The 20,262-nt window shown below is 43.9% G+C and overlaps 1 protein-coding gene and 5 non-coding genes across 6 annotated transcripts in view; 2 read left to right on the plus strand and 4 right to left on the minus strand.

Moving 5' to 3' along the window:
• LOC126234961 (probable G-protein coupled receptor 158) overlaps positions 1–20,262 on the minus strand; it is a 375,069-nt gene that overhangs the window by 198,649 nt on the left and 156,158 nt on the right. The gene's annotated exons all lie outside the window — the stretch shown is intronic.
• Trnat-ugu (transfer RNA threonine (anticodon UGU)) lies at positions 18,172–18,246 on the minus strand. Its single transcript has one exon. It is a non-coding gene; the product is annotated as a tRNA-Thr (tRNA).
• On the minus strand, positions 18,609–18,683 carry Trnat-ugu (transfer RNA threonine (anticodon UGU)). The gene has a single exon. It is a non-coding gene; the product is annotated as a tRNA-Thr (tRNA).
• On the minus strand, positions 19,046–19,120 carry Trnat-ugu (transfer RNA threonine (anticodon UGU)). The gene has a single exon. It is a non-coding gene; the product is annotated as a tRNA-Thr (tRNA).
• Positions 19,399–19,473, plus strand: Trnat-ugu (transfer RNA threonine (anticodon UGU)). The gene has a single exon. It is a non-coding gene; the product is annotated as a tRNA-Thr (tRNA).
• Trnat-ugu (transfer RNA threonine (anticodon UGU)) lies at positions 19,836–19,910 on the plus strand. The gene has a single exon. It is a non-coding gene; the product is annotated as a tRNA-Thr (tRNA).

Raw genomic sequence — 20,262 nt, forward strand, 5'->3', positions numbered from 1 at the left:
GTGGAATCTTGAGCCAGTCGCAATTGCTTGTTATATTTTAGCTTTGTGTCCGCTGGTGTTGCTAGTTCACGTTAATATGGATGCTTGGTTTCGGACAGGGTCCTGTCTTAAGGCGAAGCATCCAAGTGATCCACGTCAGATCGTTAGTAATCAATGTCGAGTCTAAGTAATAGCAAAATAGCAAAGAAGATTGAAACATATATTCGTAAATTTAATCCCGATTTTTTCGAGCTCCCGTTTACGTACTCCGGTGCTGATAGAGAGCCGATGTTTCAGTGTGTGTGTATGTGTGTGTGTGTGTGCGGGCGCGGGCGTGCGCCACTTGTTTCGAACCGTTATCCAACTATCAAAACTTCAAAGACACCTATCAACCAAACAAACGGAATGTACAGGAAATTTTCACGATTTCTTTCAAATCAAGAAAATAAATTTTCCTATGAGTAAACCCACCATGGAAAAGTCTTCAAAACACAACATACTATGTACCAGAGTTTCTTATGTGCTGTCTTTGTGAATTGCAAAGAAGGGTTCAGCTCACATCGTGCTAGAAGAACTTATTACACCCTCAGCAAATGTAATAAGTAATACTTTGTTCGATGAAAAATGTACTTACTCTCTTTTTTTTTGTAAAATGAGTACTGTTGGAATGAAACTTCCTGGCAGATTAAAACTGTGTGCCCGACCGAAACTCGAACTCGGGACCTTTGCCTTTCGCGGGCAAGTGCTCTACCATCTGAGCTACCCAAGCACGACTCACGCCCGGTACTCACAGCTTTACTTCTGCCAGTATCTCGTCTCCTACCTTCCAAACTTTACAGAAGCTCTCCTGCGAACCTAGCAGAACTAGCACTCCTGAAAGAAAGGATACTGCGAAGACATGGCTTAGCCACAGCCTGGGGGATGTTTCCAGAATGAGATTTTCACTCTGCAGCGGAGTGTGCGCTGATATGAAACTTCCTGGCAGATTAAAACTGTGTGCCCGACCGAGACTCGAACTCGGGAGCTTTGCCTTTGGCGGGCAAGTGCTCTACCATCTGAGCTACCGAAGCACGACTCACGCCCGGCCCTCACAGCTTTACTTCTGCCAGTATCTCGTCTCCTACCTTCCAAACTTTACAGAAGTTCTCCTGAGAAACTTGCAGAACTAGCACTCCTGAAAGAGAGGATACTGAAGATACAATTAGAGCACTTGCCCGCGAAAGGCAAAGGTCCCGAGTTCAAGTGTCGGGCACACAGTTTTAATCTGCCAGGAAGTTTCATATCACCGCACACTCCGCTGCAGAGTGAAAATCTCATTCTGGAAACATCCCCCAGGCTGTGGCTAAGCCATGTCTCCGCAGTATCCTTTCTTTCAGGAGTGCTAGTTCTGCTAGGTTCGCAGGAGAGCTTCTGTAAAGTTTGGAAGGTAGGAGACGAGATACTGGCAGAAGTAAAGCTGTGAGTACCGGGCGTGAGTCGTGCTTGGGTAGCTCAGATGGTAGAGCACTTGCCCGCGAAAGGCAAAGGTCCCGAGTTCGAGTCTCGGTCGGGCACACAGTTTTAATCTGCCAGTAAGTTTCATATCAGCGCACACTCCGCTGCAGAGTGAAAATCTCATTCTGGAGTACTGCTGGAGATTGAATTTAGATAGTGATTTGAGGCTAAAATTAACCAGTTTTAACCCAGATATTGATTCTCACACATATATATAGAGGGTGATTGTTGCTAATGGTTAAAAAGACCCGATGAGATGTAGATGACGTTGTAACAAGTGTGTTAATATGAGACACAAGCGACAGCAAATGCCGGGAAATACCCCAAAAGTTGATGACAAAATTCAACGGGGTCGGCGAGATATACGGACCCTTCAACGAACTCGTGACGTCACATGAGCCGGCTTGCCGATGTGTTGTGATTATTGCAGTGAAATATTGTAAAATGATATATAAAAAGAGCAATGAAAATTACTATTAATACGAAAACTATTTATTTCAAGGATAATCTGTGAACAAAGATAAAAATGAATAGACAGTCCTCTAACGGGGAAGAAAGAGAAAATACTAACGAATCTTCGTTTGTTCTTAATTGTAACAGAACGTCATCGACGATTCGTGATGAGAATGGTATGTGTTTGTTACCAGTACTGTAAGAAAAAGCGTTCTTATGATAATAATAACTCTATGAACGTCTAAACTTGTGTTTTCCTTTAAATAGTGTAGGGAAAGGCATCCCATAATTATTACTGAATAATTTGCAGTTTTCATATACTGAGCTGATTTTGTTTCAAAGCCGCCTTTACGGGCGAGAACATGATTTTAAGTTCATATTACGCCACACGGTTTAAATATAGGAACTCACTCGCTGAGAATTATCTGCTTAAGTGTTTCACTTGAAAGCGAATTAATATTTCATTGCAGAAACTGTTTTTGAGTTAGCCTTGACCAGTCAGCACGGAACAGGTCTCACACGATTCACTACATAAAAAATAATTGTAATTCACATGTAAATAGAAAATAGCTTTCAAAGAACTTTAATCAGTTCTATAACAAGATTTCGGTGCGAACCTCACAGAAAGCCCAGAGTCTCTTCTCATTAACATAACAATGCAGCTGGTCGGATTTTAATGTGCGCGACATTTAGCTTTGCTAGATTTCATGTCTAATACGTGAAACACGAACATGCTAGTCTGCATAAACTCGCAGTCGAAAAGAAATTGACATTACTCGCACAACAATCAAAGCCTTTCACGTAACCGTCAAGATTTTGGTGCACTTTAACACAGCGTTTCAGCTTCGTGTTGCAGAGCGGCACTTCGCGTCTGCAAACGACGAAAGCTGCGTGAAACATAATATTCTAATAACGACAGGCCCTCAGAAAACAGGCGCCCAAGAAAAGTACATTTCTCTTTATTGAAAATAGCAAATCTCCATTAAGGTGGCTTTAATGGTGTTGCACTTTCTAATCTGCAACCTTTCATGTCAAAGAACATCATTACGTGTTAGTAGAATTGGGTATTCTGCATTTACAACTGCACTTACCATTGATACTGAGAATAAGTCATCTTAATTATTTCTTGTGCTACAGGAACATTGACAATAACATCATACAATTCGAGTATTAGTGCACAGCGCCCTCGTACGAAGTGCGGCGGCGTAACTGGCGGCGCGCGCATTTGAAGTTGCGGCCGACCGGGTAGCGGCCGGTATAACAGGTACCTTGGGACCGGAACTTCATTGGAAGTCGATTCACACTGGCGTATCTACAAGTAAATAGCTGCCACTACCTTTCCCAGATGATGGGTGTTGTCAGAACCTTGGTTATCAGAGCACATAGCTTCGCTAGCGAGAGAAGAATGATCTATGCTTAATACGAGCTTAAGAACACATAAGCAAGGTGCGTGGATTACGGGTAGACTACGTGAGAGCCGTGTGCGTGCTTAAAAAAGGGTTTTTTATTCAGCTTCATTAAAGAGCGGCAGACCTCTTGTTTTTATGATCAACTGCATTGTAACGTGATAATGTGTAATTTTTGTAAAATAGTTAACACTTAGGGTTCTGGACCTTAGTCTGTAAAAGCGGAAGCCGTACAGCTTGTCCGTCCTTCTGTCTGTCTGTCCAATTGTTAAAAACCATTTTTCCCGGGAATAAGTAGACGTATCAAGCTGAAATTTATGTCATACGGAGGAGTTGTCAGATGACGATTAGTTTGGCTTTAGAAAAGGTAAAGGCACCAGAGAGGCATTTCTGATGTCGCGGTTGAAAACAGAAGAAAGGCTGAAGAAAAATCGACACGCGTTCATAGAATCTGGCGACCTGGAAAAATCGTTATACACTGTAAAATGGTGCAAGATGTTCGAAATTCTGAGAAAAGTAGGGGTAAGGTATACAGGAAGACGGGTAATATATAATGTATGCTATAACCAAGAGGTAACAATAAGACTGGAACTTAAAGACCGAAGTGCTCGGATTAAAAAGGGTGTAAAACAGGGAAATAGTCTTTCGCCCCTACTTTTCAATGTATACATCGAAGAATCAATGAGTAATCTAAAAGAAAGGTTCTAGCACTAAAATTCAGGGTAAAAGGATATAAATGGTAAGATTCGCTCTTTTCTGGTGGAAGAGAGGTAGTGAGATATGTAAAAAGGCAGGTTGGCAGTCGCCACTGGGCGGTTATAGTGGATGGTGTGTCCGATGGAACGTGGGGCTTCCTGGACAGCAATTGGTCAGCAATGCTGGTGCATAGTTTTTATGGTGTGAGCGTTGGCAGTCGATCAATTAACCCCGTATCATCTTCTGCGGTTAGTGAAGGATGTCTTCGACGCTAGGAGTGCTGCGAGCGCTTCGGGCTGTGCTCCTCGACAATCCATGACGGCCCCTTGCTGAAATTACTTGAGCAATGGGTACCAGTTTTACATGTACACATCTTCCGCTTTTATCTCGACGACAGGACCTTCCATATGCAAGCTGAAGCTGGAATATCCACTGTTCGTCGTATCTGTGTTGGCAAGCTGCAGGGCTCAGTCCTTGGACCGACCCTGTATGCGCCCGACACCGCTGATCCATGTGATGATACAACGATCTTCAGCCGCAGCATAACGCCAACACTGCAGCTCGCCTCTGACATACTGCGCTACAAGTGGAGCCAAAATTCAGTGCTGCCAAAGAGTAGCCCTTGGTAGTGCAACGGCGTCAACTCCATTAGAGAATATCGATGTCAAGAGTCAGGGCGACCTGGACGACCTCCACATTCCTACCATGTTGGTTCTCTAGCGGGAGCAGCAGCAGATGCAGTCACACAAGGATTGGAACAAGTTGATGTGTTTCTCAGTTTCAGTGTTCAGTGAAGAGCCAAAACCCACCTGTAACAAACGTAACGTAATTGTGAGCCCACGGTCCTTGGTGGTGATGCGTAGTCGTATGAGCAGCCACTAGAGCAGAGCAACCTTATGAAGTAAACATTCCTTTCTGACGATGGCTATGAATCAGTTAAATATCGACACGGCTATGGTGCGGCCTGTCCCTACTGCGCTATGTCCTCCTGGGCGCAGATGCTAAACGATGACTGCACTGGTGGACGGCTTTTGATGGCAGTGTGGCCAATAATTATACACGCGAGGGCCAACCATGTAAACATGCATATGCCCCAGGTGTCACGTAGTTCCTCTGTCACAATGCTACAGGAGCGGCCTGGATTTCGATAACACTACTGGTTGCTGATCAGGTGCTGTACCCATGCACTAAATCTGTATGTGCTGGAGAGATGCTGGTCTTCTTCCGGACGTTGCCACTATATTTCTTCCCGCTGTGAAGATTTCGGCCTTCAAATTCCACTGTAGTGGCGTTGACTGGCACAAGATACGGCAGTCGCCGCCATGCTGACTTCTGGTCTGCAAAACCAGCAACTGACGCAGTTCCGCAAACGGCTGGGAAGGTGTACCACGGAAGGCCCCCGTGCTCTCGGGGGCACTGAGGTGTGGTGGTTACAGTGGTACTGATGACAACGAATAGCCTCTGAGTCTAGTTCCAAACTGAGTGTGGCTGGATTTTTCGCCTGCTCCTACTAGAGAACTGACATGCATGAGATGAGGGTGTCGTACTGGCTGTCGTGACGGAGTCTACTCGTAACACGGGATCGACACTTCCAAGCGCTGTTGTCGTCATTCTATTTTGTGGCAAAGGTGAGCTTTGCAGAGGTACTAACGACTTCATCAACGTCATCGTGAGAAACTAAAAACTTGTGCGAACTCTATAACGCTTGTGGTGGCCATATGTCATTTGTTCTTGATTAATAATCTGTCTTTTTTTATTTTTCTCTGTAGAAATACACCGTAGGTAATATGCCAGGTATGAAGGCGGATGAATGTTGGAAAAGTGTGAGTGTAAGCAGTAGACAGAAGTGTAAGTGAGTGTTTGAATAATTATGTAAAGGTAGTGTTGTCATGTAAATATATTAAGAGTCGTCCAGGAATCAATATTCTGTGTGTTGAAGTTCCAGAGTACTTGAGAGAGTATAGGATTTTTTTCTTCTTTTCCATTTTTGCACTATACTCCTGCTTCTATCCGCGATTCTCTTCTCAGGTACGCTTTAAACCCTCGTTATTATGGTGTATATACGGTGTGTGCGTTAGTGGTTGCCAATGATGTGTCCACAACATAAACGTCACGCTTACAATTGAATTAGAAACAGCGCTGCTACTGACAACCTACATCTAAAGGAATATGTTAGATAAGATATCTAGTCATAATGATATTCTGATCTAGCTTAATCAGAAAATCGATAAATAATGTTCTTCAAGAATGAATACCACTACATGCCGTAAAATTTTTATTTTCAAACAAAAAAGAAAAAAAATAAATCTATAAAATCAGTATGGAATGTTAAAGCCTACTCTTAATCTACACCTACATTTAAATCTACATGGATACTCTGCATCCACACTTAAGTGCCTGATAGAGTGTGCATCGATCCACCTTCACAATAATTCTCTACTATTCCAATCTCGGACAGCTTGCGGGAAAAAACAAACACATATATCTTCCCGTGAGAGCTCTGATTTCCCTTATTTTGTCACGATGATCGTTTCGCCCCATGAAGGTTGATGTCAACAAAATATTTTCGCATTCGGAGGAGAAAGTTGGTGATTGAAATTTCATGAGAAGATTCCGCCGCAACAAAAAACGGCTTTGTTTTAATGTTGTCAACCCCAAATCCTGTATCATGTCAGTGACACCCTCTCCCCTGTTTCGCGATAATACAAAAAGTGCTGCTCTAACTCCGTTAATCCTACCTGGTAAGAATCCCAGACCGCACAGCAATCTTCCAAAAGAGGACGGACAAGCGTAATGTAGGCAGTCTCTTTAGTAGATCTGTTACATTTTACAAATGTTCTGCCAATAAAACTTAATCTATGGTTTGCCTTCTCCACAACATGTTTTATTTACAATTTAAGTTGTTCGTAATTGTAATTCCTAGGTATTTAGTTTAATCTACGGCCTTTATGTTTGACTGACGAGGGGGGGGGGGGGGAGGGGGCGAGAGTCGCTGGCGCCAGTGATTCTCTAATCTAGTAGGGGCAGTAATCCGGTTCGTTCTGGCATGCGCGTTTTCTCTTTGGTTTTCCTCTTCTGGGCGCTATTTAAGCGCAGCGCTTCCTGCTATGGCTTGCTTGGCTTTCCTCTCTGGGACCCTAGTGGTAGCGCTTGCCCATTGCTTGGCAATATACTGAATAACTTTAATATTCGGACACTAAGAGATTTTTACTTTGCTGCGTCATAGCTGTGTTCTGAATAAAAGAAAAATATAATATATCCACGTGATATATGAAGTTAGATGTCTAGTAAATAATAGTATGAATGATGTTTACCACTTGTTAAATACTACGATTGAAATAAAGCACTCTTCGATGTTTGCGTTACTTTAATATCTGGACAGATGGCAGTGCCGCACTTGTCTTCACCGTTCACACCGGGGTAAATACTTCGAATCAGAAGGCAAGTGTGTGTTTACAAGCGAGGTCGACTGTCCAGACAGTACGATGCCACGAGAAAGCTAATAGCAGTTTTGAGATACGACAGCTTGTGATTTTTCACAACGTGAAAGATAAATCATATAAGAAAATTGCTGCCACGCTCAACATAAGTAAGAGTATTGAGAGAGATATCGTCAGACGATTAAAAAATGAGGACTGTATCGACTCTACACCGCAAAAGGGCTAACCACCGAAGCTGGAGGAGCGTGACAAGAGGCAGCTGATACGGAAAATAAAGAAGGATCCTACAGTCAGTGCACCCAGATTAGCACGTGAGCTGCTAAAACAGACTGGCAAGAAGGCACATCCTCAAACGATTTGCAGAGCATTGAATGAAAGTGGCTATAATGGAAGCGTGGCCAGGAAGAAACCGTATGTGAATGAACAGAATCGGAAGAAGTGGTTGTACTTTGTCAGGGAGTTTATTACGAAAGGTGAAATATGGAGGAACGACATCATTTTTGCCGACGAAAGTAAATTTAACGTTTTTGGGTCCGATGGATGAAGCATGGTGTAGCGGAAGAAGAATTTACGTCACAAATATTAAACCGAATGTAAAGCATGGAGGTGGCAGCATTCTCGTCTGGGGCTGTATATCGATATTTGGTAGGGGCGAATTGATATTCATCGACATTTATGGACAAAAATGTCTATCTAAACGCAATAAAGAACAATTTATGGAAAAGTGCTGAAACCAAACACGTTCAAGTTTTACCAGGACAATGACCCGAAACATAAGGCTCGCATTGTGCAGGAATATTTGTTGTATAATTGCCCCAAAGTCTTACCACCACCATCTCAATCACCAGATCTCAGTCCCATTGAGAATGTGTGGAGCGACGTATTAGAAAAACACCAGTATCGTCCAAGGAAACTCTGAAGTGTTGATCAAAAGAAGAATGGGACACTCTACATGCGGACTGTTTAAAAAAGATCATTTGCAGTATGGCGCAGCGTTTGAAAGAAGTGATAAAACAGAATGGGTACCCGACAAGATACTGAAACATTTAATGTTCCACAAAACCTTGTCTTGAAATTATTAGTTCTGCAAAGTGTCCGAATATCAAAGTAACGCGAATATAGGACCGAGTTGTATTTAAATAGTATTATGAAAGAACATATGTACGTTATCTTAATAAAGTTTGAGATATTATTTACAAGACACATCACGGAATATAATACTTGGTTACATGTTTTGTTGGTTTTCTTGCGAATAAAGTCATGATGCTACAAGGTTAACATATCAAAGTGTCCGAATATTAAACTGATTCACTATATGTTGTGCTGGCGAGTTTTGGAGTGACCGTTACGGAGGATCGTTGGTTGCTCGCGACGCTGTGTTATGATTTGAGGAATGTGTCGGCGGCGGGATGGGGTGAATATTGTACTACCTGATGCTGGATGCCTATGTATGCTATGTGGATTCTCGTCCTTTGCTGCTACTAAGGGTGGGCATCTGCTATTTCTTTGAAGTTGTGTTTTGTGACCAATCCGATCGTAGTTTGTGTTCACAGTCGAAAACAGTGATCCATATGTGATTATCCCCGCCTTGGCGGGAATAGGGAATTCACTCTTGGTTCCGGTAAATGTTGGGTAGTGATGTTAAGAGTGTAAAACACTGCTCAGTGGCGGAAGCACTAAGCGTGAGTAGTGTGAAGGCTGCATGAGTCATTCGAGGATAGTGCGCAGGCCATGTTTAATGTTAAGACAGAGTGCTTGTAATGTTACTTGAGTATCTTATGATTTATTCTGTGGTCTCCGTTAGAAGGGGCCGTGACTTTCGTGTCTTGTATTATGGGTTTTTATGCTCTTGGTTCGGCAGTCCGTTAACGTCTCCAGATTTTATGCTTTTTTATTGGGGTCTGCCTGCAAGAGTAAAGAATTATGACCTGTAAGAAGTGAATAATTTTCCATGCTGTTTGTTTGAGGTCTTGCATATGTTAAGGGTATTACATTTAAAGGGGGCCTCACTCTGAAATGAGATGGTTTGTGTTATGTCCTTTGGTTTGGTTGTCTGTCCTTTTTCTAATGTCACAGTGTACTAAGAGCGGCGGGCACAATCAGTTCCGGACTGACCAATACAAGGGGCGGCGCCTTGATTGAAATATGTTCGGACGGCGTTAGTTCGGCCAACTACGTCCTGGTGACGATCGGCGTTACTTGGCTGTATCATGTCAGTCGCTACTCGCCCCAGTAGTTGACAAAAGTTGAGTATTCTCTCTTGTAATTATTTGGAGATTGTTCTCGTTAATGTGTTCGGGGTGCACCAAGGTGCGTCGTCTGTTCCTAGTAGTTTGGTCACTCTTGTATTAGGGTGGGTCATTGGTTGGGGTGTGTCCGCTGTTGCGCGGAACTTAAACTGCCTATTAAGAAACTGTCTTTGCTGCCTAAATATTGTTGTTATACTTGAAAGAGATTTCACGAGTGAATTCCTTGGAATAAATCACTATATAATTGGCGGAAACCCGTTGTTCTATGATATGTTGATTGGTCTAAGGTTCCAGTAGGGAATTTGCTCTTTTACTTAAAATTTGGAAATATGGGGTGATAAAGAGGTAGATGTACAGTTACAGCTTGTGTGGAAGAAAAATAATGAAAAGGTATGGATTAAAAATAAATATATACAAGAGTGAAGTAATGGTATTTGGAAGAGACAAAGGAATCAACGGGAATAGTACTTTGAATGGAGAAACCCCTCAGAGTGGTAGAGAGTTTCACTTATTTAGGGAGTGAAATATCTAGTGATAGAAGAATAACCAACGAAATTAATATGATGTTACAGAAGGGAGCAATTTGTACTAAACAATAAAACACCAGATTTGGAATCAGGAAGTTTCAGAAGAAGCAAAATTCCTTTTGTGTAAGAGTTATTACTTTCCTATTGCCTCCTATGAAGGAGAAACGTAGACAATGACAGAAAGGGACTGGAGCAGACTCCAAACAGGGGAAATGAAATTTCTCAGAGCAGTTAAGGGAAAAACAAGAATGAGCAGAGTAAGGAATGTAGATATTAGAAAGGATCTTAAACAAGAAAGTATGAGAGATAAAATCGAAAAAAAGAGATTGAGATGTTACGGGCATATTAAGAGGAAGCTTGGGTAGACTTTCCAAAACTATGGAAGAACTAAATATGGAGAGAAAAATACCTAGAGGGCGGCCAAGAACGCGGTGAAAAACTGGAGTGAGAATATCTGTGGAAAGGAAAGGTGTGACCTGGCAGCAAGTGGAGGAAGGAAAGTGGTCGGAAGACGGAGCCAAAGTAGCTGGAGCGGTATCCGGATACAACAATTTAAAATTTGTTGCTTAATATTCTGTACTGTTGCTTGTTTTACCAACGTGGATTTAGTCCCGGTAAATTCCTACTAAATTTTTGGGCAGTTGTGCTTATCGTCTATATTTATCTGGGGCTGTTTGTTATTTTGTTAAAAGGAATGATCTTTACTTAACTTGTTTCTTGTAAAGACTGTATAAGGTCTTTAAGTATATTTGTTATTGGTGTCTATTGGAAGGCCGGTTTTGTAAAAGATTTTGTAAAGCTGTTTTTGGGGAGACGTGTAATAAATCTTTGTGAACTACAAGCCTGTGTTTGCGTTTTCTTGTGATCGCCCTTTGTGACTGGTTTGAGGATTGTAAATTTCACGTCGCAACTGAGAAGTGGGCTAGCTCCCTGAAGAGCCCGCTAGCTGCTCCTGCCCCCTGCCCTTCACCTGATTCATGTGGATCCGAAAACGTTTGTCTGACGCTAACTATTTAACCTCAATGTTCACGGCGCTAAGAATTTTTGTAATATGACAGGGGCCTCGAAAGCGTGATGCAGTTTACCCCTACATTCTTGGCCGGATTAAATCGCAAAATTTGAATAAAGACCAATCCCCTAATCTACCCTGAAAGGGACGCCGATCTTTGTTATATCTGACGGCCCAATTCTCCAAGACTCGCCAACACAACATACTCGCACACGGGCAAGCACGACCGCTAGGGCCGCGTAGCCGAAAACAAAGCGAACCATACCCGGAAGCGCCGCTCTTAAATAGCGGCCAGAAGAGGAAAGCCAAAGAGAAAACGCGCATGCCAGAACGAAAGGGGTTACTGACCCTGCTAGATAAGAGAATCACTGGCACCAGCGACTCCCCCACGGCTCAAATGATTTATCGGGCAACCGAAGTTTAACGGATTCCTTTTAGCACTCATCTGGATGACCTCACAATTTTCGTTATTTCGGGTCAGTTGCCAATTTTCGCACCATACAGATTTCTTTTCTAAATCGTTTTGCAATTTATGTGGGTGTTCTGATGACTTTGCTAGACAATAAAAAAACAGCATCATCTACAAACAACGTAAGACGGCTGCTCAGATTGTCTGCTAAATCGGTTCTATAGGTAAGGAACAGCAGAGGGCCTCTAACACTACCCCGTGGAACGCCAGAAATCTCTTCTGTTTTACTCGATGACTTTCCGTCAGTTACTACGAACTGTGACCTCTCTGACAGGAAATCACGAATCCAGTCACATAAGTGAGACGATATTCCATAAGCACGCAATTTTAATACAAGCCGCTTGTGTGGTACAGTGTCAAAAGCGTTCTGGAAATCTAAAAATACGGATTCAATTTGAAATCTATTTTTGAGATTCGGAGAAGATGTGTGACTTTCCTCAAAACCGCGCCCCATTTTATTAGACACGCTAGGCTGATTGATACTGAGCAGCCCCAAGATGCAGAAGAGCTGCGCCCTGACTGGAACCGACAGTAGAGAGCTCATAAAACAAGCAAATGGAACTCAAAACATATACTATCAGTGTTTTCCTATCTGCCGAGCTGTGATGCGTGTATCACAGCTTACAGTGTTGGGAGACGTGGTACTGCAGTTCGACCTGCTCTTTGGTCGCCGTGCAGAGAATTTACGTTGGGTACCCATAAATTCTGTCTACACAGTGGACCTAATAGACCGTCCGCAAAATCCTAGAGCTGACAGTACTTCAGTACGATACAGAGCGCGACTAGCGATTTCATTTACTCGTAAGCCAGGAATAGAAACTCAACTCAGGTATTCATTCGTGAAAAAGCCATGATGCCTCAGACTCCATAGAGAAGCAAACAATCGTTATTCTAGAATGAAATTTTCACTCTGCATCGGAGTGTGCGCTGATATGAAACTTCCTGGCAGATTAAACTGTGTGCGAACCGAGAGTCGAACTCGGGATCCTTGCCCTTCGCGGGCAAGTGCTCTACCATCTGAGCTATCCAAGCACGACTAACGACCCGTCCTCACAGCTCTAATTCCACCAGTAATCTGCCAGGAAGTTTCATATCAGCGCACACTCCACTGCAAAGCCATGTCTCCGCAATATCCTTTCTTCCAAGAGTGCTACTCCTGCAAGCTTCGTGGGAGAGCTTCTGTGAAGTTTGGACGGTAGGAGACGAGGTACTGGCGGAATTAGAGCTGTGAGGACGAGTCGTGAGTCGTGCTTGGGTAGCTCAGATGGTAGAGCACTTGCCCGCGAAAGGCAATGTTCCCGAGTTCTAGTATCGGTCCGGTACACAGTTTTAATCTGCCAGGAAGTTTCAATCGTTACTCTGCTTACAGAGAAACGACTTGCACTGATCGGCGAGAACATTATGGCCATCTACCTAATAACTGGTATGTGCACCTGTGGCACAGGTAACAGCGGCGACGCGTCGTGGCTCGGCATCAGTCACCTTATTCCCGATAATTCCGGTGACGGAGGCGATGAGCTCTGACGTTATGTTCAGACGCATCCCAGATGTGTTCGAACGGGCTCAGATCTGGCAAGTTGGGGTCGAACACATCAACTGGAACTCGTTGCTGTGTTCCTCAAACGACTCCATCACACTCCTGACCTTATGACATGGCGGATTGTTGTTGAAAAATGTCAGGTGGTAAAATTCCTTAATTTAATCTACTTCGTGTTCACCAATCCTGATGTTAAACTTCTCGCTGATCTCATTTCTGCTACTTCTCATTACTTTCATATTTCTTCGATTTACTCTCAGTTCATATTCTGTACTCGTTAGACTGTTCTTCCAATCATCAGATCCTGTTATTCCATTGATAACTTTTCACCTTGAATTTTAATCCCGCTATTGAACCTTTCTTTTATTTCCGTCATTGATTCTTCGACGTGTAGATTGAACAATAGAGGCGAAAGTTTACATCCCTGTCTTGCAACCATTTTTAATCGTTCTTGGTCATTCACTCTTATTGTTCCCTCTTGTCTTTTGTACATATATTATTCGTCGTTTTATAGAGCTTACTCCTATTTTTCACAGAATTTCGAACATCTTGCGCCTTTTGACGTTGTCGAACCGTTTTACAAGGTTGAAAAATCCTGTGAAGGTGTCTTGATTTTTCTTTAGTCTTGCTTCCGTTATCAACCGCAACGCCAGTTCTGCCTCTCTGTAGGAATCAACATGGATTCCGGAAACAGCGATCGTGTGAGACCCAACTCGCTTTATTTGTTCATGAGACCCAGAAAATATTAGATACAGGCTTCCAGGTAGATGCCATTTTCCTTGACTTCCGGAAGGCGTTCGATACAGTTCCGCACTGTCGCCCGATAAACAAAGTAAGAGCCTACTGAATATCAGACCAGCTGTGTGACTGGATTGAAGAGTTTTTAGCAAACAGAACACAGCATGTTGTTCTCAATGGAGAGACGTCTACAGACGTTAAAGTAACCTCTGGCGTGCCACAGGGGAGTGTTATGGGACCATTGCTTTTCACAATATATATAAATGACCTAGCAGATAGTGTCGGAAGTTCCATGAGACTTTTCGCGGATGATGCTGTAGTATACAGAGAAGTTGCAGCATTAGAAAATTGCAGCGAAATGGAGGAAGATCTGCAGCGGATAGGCACTTGCTGGAGGGAGTGGCAACTGACCTTTAACATAGACAAATGTAATGTATTGAAAATACATAGAAAGAAGGATTCTTTATTGTATGATTATATGATAGCGGAACAAACACTGGTAGCAGTTACTTCTGTAAAATATCTGGGAGTATGCCTGCGGAACTATTTGAAGTGGAATGATCATGTAAAATTAATTGTTGGTAAGGCGGGTGCCAGGTTGAGATTCATTGGGAGAGTCCTTAGAAAATGTAGTCCATTAACGAAGGAGGTGGCTTACAAAACACTCGTTCGACCTATACTTGAGTATTGCTCGTCAGTGTGGGATCCGTACCAGTTCGGGTTGACAGAGGACATAGAGAAGTTCCAAAGAAGAGCAGCGCGTTTCGTCACAGGGTTATTTGGTAAGCGTGATAGCGTTACGGAGATGTTTAGCAAACTCAAGTAGCAGACTCTGTAAAAGAGGCGTTCTGCATCGCGGTGTAGCTTGCTGTCCAGGTTTCGAGAGGGTGCGTTTCTGGATGTGGTATCGAATATATTGCTTCCCACTACTTATAGCTCCCGAGGAGATCACGAATGTAAAATTAGAGAGATTTGAGCGCGCACGGAGGCTTTCCGGCAATCGTTCTTCCCGCGAACCATACACGACTCGAACAGGAAAAGGAGGTCATGACAGTGGCACGTAAAGTGCCAGTGGCACGTAAAGTGCCCTCCGCCACTCACCGTCGGGTGGCTTGCGGAGTATAAATGTTGATGAAGATGTAGATGCTGTGGAATAAGTGAGCTTTATTGGGGACCACCACATACATTCATTTTTGATGTCTTCCCCGACGGCGATGGCATCTTCCACCAGGATAACATTCCATTTCATAAAGCCAGAAGCGCGCTACAATGCTTTGAGGAGCAGGATAGTGAGCTCAGGCTGATGGCGTTGACCAACAAATTTCCTGAACTGAACCCCGATGGAGCACGTCATCTACGCTACCAGACGCCCTCTGAGTTCCAGCGAACCATCGGCCCTTGACTTACGAGAATTGCATGAACTGAGCGCAGACATCTGGTACCATATACTTCCAGAACGCTACCAAGGATTCGTCGAATCCGTGCACATGAAGAAGCCCTGCTGTATTGTGTTCTAAATGCGGTCGTAATGTTTTGGTTCCTCAGTGTATTTCGCTATAGGTATTCACTCTTGAAGGAATGGTGAACCTAACTGTAACCGTGGCAAGTAAACCTTTCGCAACTTCAGGACTGATCTGCACTCTCTTCATTAGCAGCCAGCACCTGCTGCAGTCCCCGCGCAGCCTCTAGTGCAGAGGCTGGGGGCGTCGGAGGCAGCGCTAATTGCTGCCGACGCTCGGGTCCCGGGTCTGCCGACGTCCCACGGGAGCCCTCACTGCCTGGAATACTCCCTCCTAACCTCCCACTCTCCAGTCCGGCGCGGCGGCGAGACACAGTAATTCGGGCTACAAACGAGGGACGTCGCTGCCTTCCAGCCGTGGCCCATCTCTAATGAGAGCACCTGTTAGCAGCGCTGGACGTGTCTCCGTTAGCGGCACATTCCGACGTATGACTCCATTTCGAGATTATTTCTGTTACTGCTGCATAACTGGCCTTCTGGCTTCCTAAAGCTAGACATGGCCAAACATGGTGGCTTAGAGCGTGGAGTCACAATGGGTATACGAGAAGTGCAGAAGAGGCATTACGGTCTACGAGTGCAAAGTATACCAATTTATGGAATGTCTCCCACTCTCGGGAATAGATTAAACACTTCCTAGTCAATAGATTTCTACGCTTCCAACTAATCAGTGAGATTTAAATGTGAAAGTAGTTTTCTGGTGTGCCCCAAGGGAGTATTACAGAGTAGATATAAGTAGCTGGAAATATTAACCACAGTTTCACTGTACGTTTATTAACTTAAGAGATGGATTATCAACAATCCATTTCAGAGACAGAGTCATTTCAGCAACAGAGATATTCAATAGTATAAAACAAGAAAGGAAAAATGATTACATTACGCTTTTAATAAAGCTGCCTTTGCCACAAGAAGGGACGAAATATGCAATATAAAACTCTTTGAGAATCTGTCGAGTGAAATAAAATGTGTGATAAAGAGCAGAAGTTTTCTAAAAATAGATTAAAAAAGTTTTCCGATGGCAAGTCCCTTCATACCACAGAAGAATCCTTCAATATACATATTTAGACATTTATGAACTTATTTTATATATATATATATATGTGTGTGTGTGGCCGGGTGGCCTAAGCTATATATATATATATATATATATATATATCCAACAGAGAGGAGATCCTGCTAAACGTATGACCTGCGCTTGAAAACAAACACTTTACAGCTGTAACTGGTCCTATAGCTCATCGCTAGGAAACTTGCTTGTTGTAGGAGGGGTGCCGGGTTCGATTCCTGAACTCGAGAAAGGTGTCTGTCCCTACGCAAAATAATACGCGCAAGGACCAAAGCATATTAATTACTTGTTTCAAGGCGCAGCAACATGTGACAACTATTTTATTAACAACACATGATGCACCAATTCGTGCTTCACAATTAGCAGTATTACATAAATGTTCTTGTATCTTTGACAGCAATAAATAACAATGAATATAACGAATATCATAAATGATGTTCCTTTAAACCCATGTTATAGACTGACAGATCTTTACAATTTCATTATTCATAATACAAATATTCAAATGCATGTCCGTCATTGATGTAAGCGCCTCTCGGTATTATCAAGGACACCTCTTAACATTTCTGCAGATACTGCTGCGCAAGAATGACTTATTCATTCTTTTAACATATCTGGATCGTACGGTTCCGTTTCGTAAATCCCATAAGAACTTGTCGAAAAAGTCGATGCCGCGGTCCGTGAAAACCGTAATTTCACAATAACGGAACTCTCTATGAGTTAGCCGGCCGCGGTGGTCTAGCGGTTCTGGGCGCTCAGTCAGGAACCGCGCGACTGCTACGGTCGCAGGTTCGAATCCTGCCTCGGGCATGGATGTGTGTGATGTCCTTAGGTTAGTTAGGTTTAAGTAGTTCTAAGTTCTAGGGGACTTATGACCACAGATGTTGAGTCCCATAGTGCTCAGAGCCATTTGAACCATTTGAATCTATGAGTTTTCCACAAATTTCACAAAGTTTATTGCACGAAATCACTACCGAAAAGCTTGGTTACCATAAGTTTTGTGCAAGATGGATACCAAAAATCTTGACAGAGATTCACAAAAATCAGCGAATGGCTGCAGCGATAACGTTTTTGGACGCTTACGAGAAAGATGGCGACTCATTACTCGATCGCATCGTTACTGGTGACGAAACATGGGTTAAGCATGTGAACTGCGAGACAAAATTGCAGTCAATGCAGTGGGGGCACACAAATTCCCCCCCAAAACCCAAGAAATGCATGCAGACAATGTCGGCAAGGAAGGTGATGGCGACTGTCTTTTGGGACAGAAAAGGTGCGATTTTTGTGGATTTCCTGGAAAGAGGCACTCCAATAAACTCTCAAAGGTATTGCCAAACTCTGCACAACCTCAGAAGAGCAATACAAAACAAGCACAGGGGAAAGTTGGGCTCAAAGATCTTGCTGATTCACGACAACGCCCGGGCCCACATGGCAAATGCAACTCGTGAAGTTCTCGAATCTTTTAAGTCCCGACCTGGCACCGAGCGACTTCCACTTGTTTCCAGCAATGAAGAAGTGAAATGATAATTAAATAGACACCCTAGCTGCAAGCAGGCGTTGATGCACTTCATTGGGGACATGCTGAAAATGTGTGCCCCGACCGGGACTCGAACCCGGGATCTCCTGCTTACATGGCAGACGCTCTATCCATCTGAGCCACCGCGGGCACAGAGGATAGAGCGTCTGCAGGGACTTATCCCTTGCACGCTCCCCGTGAGATCCACATTCCCAACATGTCCACAACACTACATTCGTAGTGCGCCTAATAGATGTTTGCCCATCATACTCATTACTCGTGGCAGATTAATCTACCAAGTCCCGTACGAGTTCGGGCATAGCGTGTGCGTTCGCACAAGAAGGTCAAAGGCCGGGAACCCATATTATTAACTATATATGACGGTAGTTGTTCCCGAAAGAACAGTTACCGTCGATGACCATGCAGCTTGCTATAAATGAAATGATAATTAAATAGACACCCTAGCTGCAAGCAGGCGTTGATGCACTTCATTGGGGACATGCTGAAAATGTGTGCCCCGACCGGGACTCGAACCCGGGATCTCCTGCTTACATGGCAGACGCTCTATCCATCTGAGCCACCGCGGGCACAGAGGATAGAGCGTCTGCAGGGACTTATCCCTTGCACGCTCCCCGTGAGATCCACATTCCCAACATGTCCACAACACTACATTCGTAGTGCGCCTAATAGATGTTTGCCCATCATACTCATTACTCGTGGCAGATTAATCTACCAAGTCCCGTACGAGTTCGGGCATAGCGTGTGCGTTCGCACAAGAAGGTCAAAGGCCGGGAACCCATATTATTAACTATATATGACGGTAGTTGTTCCCGAAAGAACAGTTACCGTCGATGACCATGCAGCTTGCTATAAATGAAATGATAATTAAATAGACACCCTAGCTGCAAGCAGGCGTTGATGCACTTCATTGGGGACATGCTGAAAATGTGTGCCCCGACCGGGACTCGAACCCGGGATCTCCTGCTTACATGGCAGACGCTCTATCCATCTGAGCCACCGCGGGCACAGAGGATAGAGCATCTGCAGGGACTTATCCCTTGCACGCTCCCCGTGAGATCCACATTCCCAACATGTCCACAACACTACATTCGTAGTGCGCCTAATAGATGTTTGCCCATCATACTCATTACTCGTGGCAGATTAATCTACCAAGTCCCGTACGAGTATGATGGGCAAACATCTATTAGGCGCACTACGAATGTAGTGTTGTGGACATGTTGGGAATGTGGATCTCACGGGGAGCGTGCAAGGGATAAGTCCCTGCAGACGCTCTATCCTCTGTGCCCGCGGTGGCTCAGATGGATAGAGCGTCTGCCATGTAAGCAGGAGATCCCGGGTTCGAGTCCCGGTCGGGGCACACATTTTCAGCATGTCCCCAATGAAGTGCATCAACGCCTGCTTGCAGCTAGGGTGTCTATTTAATTATCATTTCATTTATAGCAAGCTGCATGGTCATCGACGGTAACTGTTCTTTCGGGAACAACTACCGTCATATATAGTTAATAATATGGGTTCCCGGCCTTTGACCTTCTTGTGCGAACGCACACGCTATGCCCGAACTCGTACGGGACTTGGTAGATTAATCTGCCACGAGTAATGAGTATGATGGGCAAACATCTATTAGGCGCACTACGAATGTAGTGTTGTGGACATGTTGGGAATGTGGATCTCACGGGGAGCGTGCAAGGGATAAGTCCCTGCAGACGCTCTATCCTCTGTGCCCGCGGTGGCTCAGATGGATAGAGCGTCTGCCATGTAAGCAGGAGATCCCGGGTTCGAGTCCCGGTCGGGGCACACATTTTCAGCATGTCCCCAATGAAGTGCATCAACGCCTGCTTGCAGCTAGGGTGTCTATTTAATTATCATTTCATTTATAGCAAGCTGCATGGTCATCGACGGTAACTGTTCTTTCGGGAACAACTACCGTCATATATAGTTAATGAAGAAGTGGTTGGCTATTCAGCGTTTTGATGACGACGCAAAGCTTCAAGAAGAGGTAACCACGTGGTTGAAGGCGCAGGCGGCCGAATTTTACGACGAAGGAATTTCCAAGCTCGTCCATCGCTACGATAAGTGCCTTAATTTAAATGGCAACTATGTAGAAAAGTAGTATTTAAGTGTGGCTTTCATCTGTATATAACAAAAA

The sequence above is a fragment of the Schistocerca nitens genome, chromosome 2, assembly GCF_023898315.1.
Source record: "Schistocerca nitens isolate TAMUIC-IGC-003100 chromosome 2, iqSchNite1.1, whole genome shotgun sequence".
NCBI lineage: Eukaryota > Metazoa > Arthropoda > Insecta > Orthoptera > Acrididae > Schistocerca > Schistocerca nitens.